The sequence below is a fragment of the Symsagittifera roscoffensis genome, chromosome 7 (assembly GCF_963678635.1).
Source record: "Symsagittifera roscoffensis chromosome 7, txSymRosc1.1, whole genome shotgun sequence".
Taxonomy (NCBI): domain Eukaryota; kingdom Metazoa; phylum Xenacoelomorpha; order Acoela; family Convolutidae; genus Symsagittifera; species Symsagittifera roscoffensis.
The window spans coordinates 32,430,502-32,438,535 of record NC_087068.1 but is presented as its reverse complement, the minus strand read 5'-3'; positions in this window follow the sequence as shown (position 1 = coordinate 32,438,535).

Here is an 8,034-nt window from a genome sequence, read left to right as displayed (position 1 = left end):
GGCTTCTTCTTGCTTAGAACTCTGGAGCCTGGTTTCCAATGAACGACAAATTATTTAGTTCCCTGATATTAAGTTATTGCTCTATAAGTATCTAGGAGTCAGAGGAGCTGATAGTGATTACAGGGGGCATGGATTAGATTGTGTTGCGTTGGGCAGTACGTTTGTTTCGGTTGTAACTCGCCATGTGTCTTTATGAGTTGTGATGAGAGCTTTGCTTGATGGTCTGTTGGTGGACCCGATTGAAAAGTTGTTGGGGTTGCATTGAATGCAAGAGGATCCATCGTAGTAAAATTTGCTGCTCTGCAGCCCGCTGTTTAAGACGTGGCTGTATGCCTTGCAAATGACACATAAATTGCCTTCTTTTCAGAAGTGGTTTGATCAGCCTTAGTTTGGCAGCGAGGATGGTAAACTTATGGTGAGTACATAAAAGCTTGTCCCTTATTGAACAGGATAATGAACGAGGTAAAAAGAAGAGAGAGACGGGAATACATAAAAGAGAACGGATACAAAGTTGAAGAAACGTAGGAGTGTGACTGGTGGGAAAGTTTCTGAACCGATGAAAAGATCAAAAATCACGTCAGAACCCACTTTCCCTAAAAAGACTTCTTTTTAACGACTTCAATTTAGCAAAAACAAAAGATGGATTTTTTTTGGCTATATTCAGTGCGATTTAATTGTTCCAGATGAAATAAAATCAAAATATGCCAGCTTTCCTCCAATTTTCAAAAAACCCAACTTGGAAGAAACCATATTGGAGACAACATGAAAAACTATGCAATCGAGAGCGAGTTGTTAAAACACCCTCAGAGAATGCTGATATAGCCTGAAAATTGAACAGTTATTTCGCAGTGTTTTGCATCTAGAGATTGACACAGGCTCGCTTTACTTAGCTCTTGCAGAAAAAAAGAAAGAGACTTTTTTAAGATGGATGTAAAATCTAATTTTTTCCCTCGAACGTGTTGCAGTAGCCATAAAAACATAATACACGGGAGCCGGAACTTTTCTGATGAGAAATTAGATGTACAGAATGATCTGCTTGTGTAGCAAGACATTGCTGCTACGATATCAAATCAGATAAATTCAAATTCAGTAGCAAAGATTTGAAAAAGCGAGTTCTAGAAGATTTTGGAGACGGTTGCCTGTCAAAATACAGGAGAGTACTGGATGAAGCAATCAACATAACATCTACAAATAGAGGATTCAGAACCGTAAGCCAAATGGTGGCCACATATGAGCAAACAAAGAAAGGACTTAGTTATTTTTATCCAAAAAGACAATTTCAAGATGATGGAATTGATACAAAACTATTAAATTTATAAGAAGTGATGCAAGGTATTACGTTTTTGTACGACGCAGTTTTTTGTTAGTTTGTTTTATAAAGTTGCGGTAAATTTCAAATACGATGCAGTGATTTATATATTTTTTTTGTAATTAAATTTTTTCTCAAAATACCAAGTTCGAAGTTCCACTAGGTTTCAACATAGCTTCAGGTAGATAGAGCACTGTTTTAAAAATTAAGATCATCTAATAAAATAATAAACAGTTTGAGATACACCAAACCTTATCCTGTTTTGAAGTTTTTTTGAAAAACTTTCAATTTTTCTGATGAAAATCGAAGTTTTTGCCCATAAGCTCTTACCACTAACTTACCATGAACCAAAAACTAATTACAAGATCTTCATTCTACAATCTACACCTAAGTAACCAGTGATATGTAACAATCAATTCGATAATGCTCGCCAAAATTTTTGCGAAAAAAATAGTCATTTCTACACAAAACTCAAAAAATTCATTTTTTCTTACCATTCTCTTACCATCACAAAAAACAATAAAGCCTTACCACGTTTATTTCCTATCTTAAAACATTGTAGGTTCTATTCCCTATTTTAATACATAGCTTGTAGACCGGATGCTCTATTTCCTATCTTAATACATGGAGGTCTGCAGGGACCCACCTCCTACTTTAGCTCCAACATCTACTACTGACAACAGCTGCTGGTCTTCTTCTTGGAAACCGGGCTTCTTCTTGCTTAGAACTCTGGAGCCTGGTTTCCAATGAACGACAAATTATTTAGTTCGCTGATATCAAGTTATTGCTCTATAAGTATCTAGGAGTCAGAGGAGCTGATAGTGATTACAGGGGGCATGGATTAGATTGTGTTGCGTTGGGCAGTACATTTGTTTCGGTTGTAACTCGCCATGTGTCTTTATGAGTTGTGATGAGAGCTTTGCTTGATGGTCTGTTGGTAGACCCGATTGAAAAGTTGTTGGGGTTGCATTGAATGCAAGAGGATCCATCGTAGTAAAATTTGCTGCTCTGCAGCCCGCTGTTTAATACGTGGCTGAATACCTTGCGAATGACACATCAATTGCCTCCTTTTCAGAAGTGGTTTGATCAGCCTTACTTTGGCAGCGAGGATGGTAAATTTATGGTGAATACATACAAGTTAGTGGAGCTAACAATAAATTGAAGAAGTTATTACTATAGAAAGAACAGATCATTAAATATTACGGTAACCTAATTTTTTTGGAAAAAAAACCAGCGATGAATTCAAAAATTTTTGATTATATGAGCATCCTCGTGACTAAAATAAGGAAGTGAGCATTTATATTGGAACCTGATCTAAACTACATTTTATGATTGGATAAATTAGATATTTTACCACTGTAAAGTATTTAATATTAACCAGTCATGATCCATCTAACTAACAATCCACTTATTTGTAAGTGCTGAAATTACTTGTAATTTCAGTACCAGAGAGATTTGAATTTAACTTAGAAATTAGTTGTCTCTCCAAGAGAACTTCAGCTGCCGCAACAAACCAGTATACCCTAGATCTATTGAGCCTAGCAGAGACTAGTTAAACACCCTGAGACTAGAAAGTAAAGAGTAAGATTAGGATCGGTATTAGACGTTGCACGAATCTATCCGGCCGAAAATAAGATAGCGTGACGAGCAGACGGTGTACCCTATCCAAAATTACTCTATGAGTTAAACACATCGGACCTATCTCATCTGGTGCGACCATAAGTCTCGAATAAGACCTTAATAGCTTAGATTTAACCAAAAATAGATTAGAAATTAGACAAAACATTTTTAAAATGTTATACGACAATAATTTAATCGAAATGTCTCTACGACTCAATAGATCACAGCCGATATTCCGAACGATAACAGAATTACCCGGAATTGTAAGAAGACCTCGAACAAGAGACGACATATAGATTTAGATTTTCATTTGCAAACATAAAATTTTGAAGTCAATCTTCATGATCATTTCAGGCGCTAAACAAAATTATTAATATACAATAACGATTGATAAAAATATCTCAGATCGTTTTCTTAATTTACGCAGTCTTATATAAAAAACATGTTTGAAAAATATTTATTGAAAATGAAAATAAAAATTAGTAGCATGACAATAAATTGTTAGTAATCAAAAAATCATCTGTTGTCCCAGCTTTATCACCTAAACATAACAGCAATCATAAGCTCACTAATACCATTAAAAGACTAAATCTTTTTCCTAAATAAATTTAAACCAAATTAAATTTAAATTCACTTAATTTTAAAATCAGATCATCAAGGCTTATCCTTGGATCTTAATTAACTTTCTAATTCACTAAATTTAAAACCTGATCATCAAGGCCTATCCTTGGATCAAAAAGAACAATTTTGTTCTCCCCCACCCACTTAGCAAGTGTCTAACGACTTCAAACGTCGATTCACTATCCAACCCTTCCAAAAGATCCAAGATTAATAGAAATTAAAAAAAACTAACCATTCAAATTAAGATAAACAGTGAAGAACTTCGGTTATTCATCCTTCACTTGAACCCTCCTCTTACCAGACCCAGGATAAATATTAGACTTAGTAAGTTTAAAATAGTATCTAACGAACTACTTGCGTTCTAATTATACCTGAACTTTGTGGATCGATTTACTATTCTCCAAGCCTTGAACACAATCACTACCCCTAAGTAAGATTAAGTAAGTTAGCACCTTAGCTTAGACTAGTCACGAGAAAGTAAAAAATCATTCTTCGGAATCGATATACTTTTCTCTCCAACCCTGAACAAAAAGACCCAGGTTAAGCTAACCAAAAAACCGTAAGGACTAACAGTCTAAGAAAATAGAAATCACCTAACAGCTTTTTGCATCCCTCGTCCTAAACCTTATGTCATTCAAAAATCTAGGAAATAAACAAACAATCGTTTTACACAACTGAGAGATAGATAAGCAAAATACGATCTTGTAATCACACCTCATACACAAACAGTTGGATACATTAGAACAAAACGACTGACAAAAAAAAGAAAAATCATAAATAAACAAAGACAAATCACACGAAAAAGATTTTCAAAACATAGAAACGCATTTTCAGAATCAGAAGCTAGCAATTTAGATGAACTCTACAAATTAAAAGAATCGATTGATAAAAATTGTCCCATTCACGATCAAATATATTTTTCCGATTCAGAAACAACTTCAAATTCATCAAAAAGAGAAAAAAGAAGAATAAAAAAGCAATATAAACACAAACCAGTACACTTGTATAATCGGAATCAACCAATTAGACACATCGATAGTTATATATTAACAGTCATTAAACGAAAAAATGAGCCACACTCAAAGTGACGATAGTCCAGATGACAAAGAGGTTTACCCCTTCCTCATAGATGCACCCGATAATACAGGGCAACATGATTTTTGCAAGAATTTACTCGTAAATTAGTTTGAACCCGGAATCAGCCCATGCAAAGCAGAATTCCCAGATGAAAAAATCAAAAGACAAATTATTGAACATTATCTGAAAGATATATGTAATTTAACACAACAATATGGAATCTACACCATAGAATTCAGCACACCAATTACGAATCATCGTAAATATGTAATTCAAACAGACGATCTTGAATTATAGTTTCAAAAGTATTCTTAGAATATATTAAAAGCATACAATATCATAATTCACAAAGAGCAAACTCCATATTCACTAACAAAGTTTTTGCGATAATATATACCTATATTTCTATATTAGAAAAAACTGAATTTCAAAGTATCTCATTAACTGAAACATCCAAACATACAAAAGTACGACAGGAAATCAGATTATTTTCAACTTTTCTAAATATAATCAAAGAAAATTTCACTAAAGATGATTTTTCACAACACACAAAACATGACTTACAAAAAATTTTGGCATGGTTTATAATAGATTATTTCACACATAATATATACTTAATTTCACAAGCAAGAAAAACTTTCAGACCTCAAAATCCAAATGATGATACTGCCATTACAGAACAGTCAGACTACGTTTGGGACCCTGAATGGTCTCATCCTGCATTTATAAATATCCCACAATCAATCTCAAGTCAAGCAATAAGTACAATATCTTACCACAGAGATTATGTAAAATTAGTACCACTAACCATTGATGCAACACCATTAAACTACAATACATTTTTACCTGATACGCGAAATAACAGTTTAAATTCGACCGTCATACACAATGAAAATCTTAATGGAACTAGGAATCTTACACAACAAGATATCCAAACACCATCACACTTCATAAATGAAGAAATCGTCCAAACACCAACAACTACACAACAAAGTATTTCACCAATACATCCAAATTTAACAACACCAAAAATACAAACATTTCACTGGCACAAGTAACCTTACAATCAACCGTTAAACCTTCGGTTGCTCCAAAATATTCACATACGGATTATCAAACATATAGACCTATGACAGTACCATCAAAACCACGAAGAACGTTCACAAGAAACACTTTTGCAGAACACAATTATAGATATGCACATTCGTCAAAAACAAACTATCCACCACGAAAAACTAATAATAATCATATATGTTCTCACTATTGGGATAACCCAATGACAACAACCAACTCAGTAAATTTTCGGACTAATTCACATCCTCCACAGGATCATAGTGAAAATTACCCATTCTTTCAACAAAATAAAAATAAAAAGCAAGCACCTCATCATACGGAATACTTATCATCTGATGATGATTATTTACAACCAGACATTTTTGCACCATATACCCAAGGATATCGCAAACAAGGATCGCGACGACCTCATACATATAAAAGATTTTTTTCTCCAAATCCAACGGATACACGAAATCAACAACCAATCCATATGCCAAATCCAACTAATACACAATCTTTTCAACCAATTCAACCACAAAACCCAATGACTATGAACTCGTATCAACCAACTCAAATGCAAAATGAAATACCACTTCCATATTATCTTCAAAAAAACGAAATGACAAAAAATCAACTTTCAAATTTTTCGGAAATGCCAAATGCCGCAGAATCACTACAGATGACAATGAATCCATACCTTATGGGTGGATCATCAATAACATCAAATAAACCACTAATGGTATTCACAGGAACAGACCCTGAATATTCTGTAGAAGATTATTTAAATGCAGTAACAGCAAATTTAATTTTAAATATAGGACCTGAACCAATTCATACACCACTACATCAAAATTGGATACATAGACGCACAGCGTTGATACAAACAACCTTAGAAGGCGCAGCTCAAAAATGGTTTTCAGTCTTACCTATAGTAATAAAATCAGACTGGAAAAGATTTACACAAGAATTTTCAAAAACGTTTGAATCCGAGAGAAATAAACAACACCAAAGAGTTTTATGTAATGAAATTCGCAGATTACCAAATGAAACCATCAAACAATTAGCAGTACGTATCGAAACACTAGTTCGAAAAGCATATTCACTAAATACACATGACTATAAAAACACAAAAATGACAGAAATTTTAATGATGACCTTATAACCTCAATTAAGGAAAATAGCAAAAAAAGAGAGCATCTCATCCTTCTTCAATTCGAGAGCCAGATTTAGATTTTCGAAACCTAGTAGACAAACTAGAGCAAGCGGAAATCACAATGAAACTTGAAGAAACAGAAAATCTAAAACTACAATATGTTAATCGAAGTGAAACAAACACTACACATATCAATAACATACAGGAATCAGATACAGACCTAGTTGAAAAAATCACTGAAATACTAAATATTTATGAAAAACACCCAAATTTTAAAGGCAAATCATCTTTCAAAAAATGGTGTAATTTTTGCCGACGATACGGACTTAGTATTTCCGAATGTAGACAAAAACAACAAGATAACCAAAACAAACCTCAAAAGTATAAAGAACCAAATAAATCATTCTATCAATACATGAAGAAAGATCAAAATCTACCAAACAAAAATGTATACAGTAACAACAGTTCAGGAAAACCACTTCCGAACAACACCAATCAATCACCATATAACTCAAGTTATAGAGGAAGATCACCAGAACGAAGAAATACACAGAATTCTTCACAAAATCATTATAATCGATCAAATAGTCGAAATAACTATTCGAGATCAAATTCAAATGCAACACAATTTGTTTCTAGATCCAATTCCCAATCAAACCCAAGACATAAACACTATTCCAATAATCAATCACGAAACTCATCATATAACAGTAATAGAAACTATTCACATAATCGAAATAGAAGTTATTCGAACAATCGAAATCAGAACTACCCGAACAATCGATCAAGAAATAACTCATATAACAGATCAAACTATCACAGACCAAAAGACAATTATCAAAACAGATCACGAAATAATTCACAAAATCGAAATTCAAGTTATAATAATCAATATAGAAATTATTCCCAATCACCACATAGGATTAATAACCATTATAATAATTCTAAACATCGATACAGAAGTAGTACACCAAAACATCAAAGACATATTAATCAAGTACAGTCAAATGAAGAAACAACATCAGACCCCCCAGGTATTGATGACACAGGAAATAACGAACTACAACTAAATCAAATAAACTGTGGATCATCGAACACAGAAAGTGATACAGAAAATACCATCTCCGTAAATGTGATAGCAGTCGAAAACGACTACGAACCTATTATATATGAACGACCTTTTGCATCACATATATAT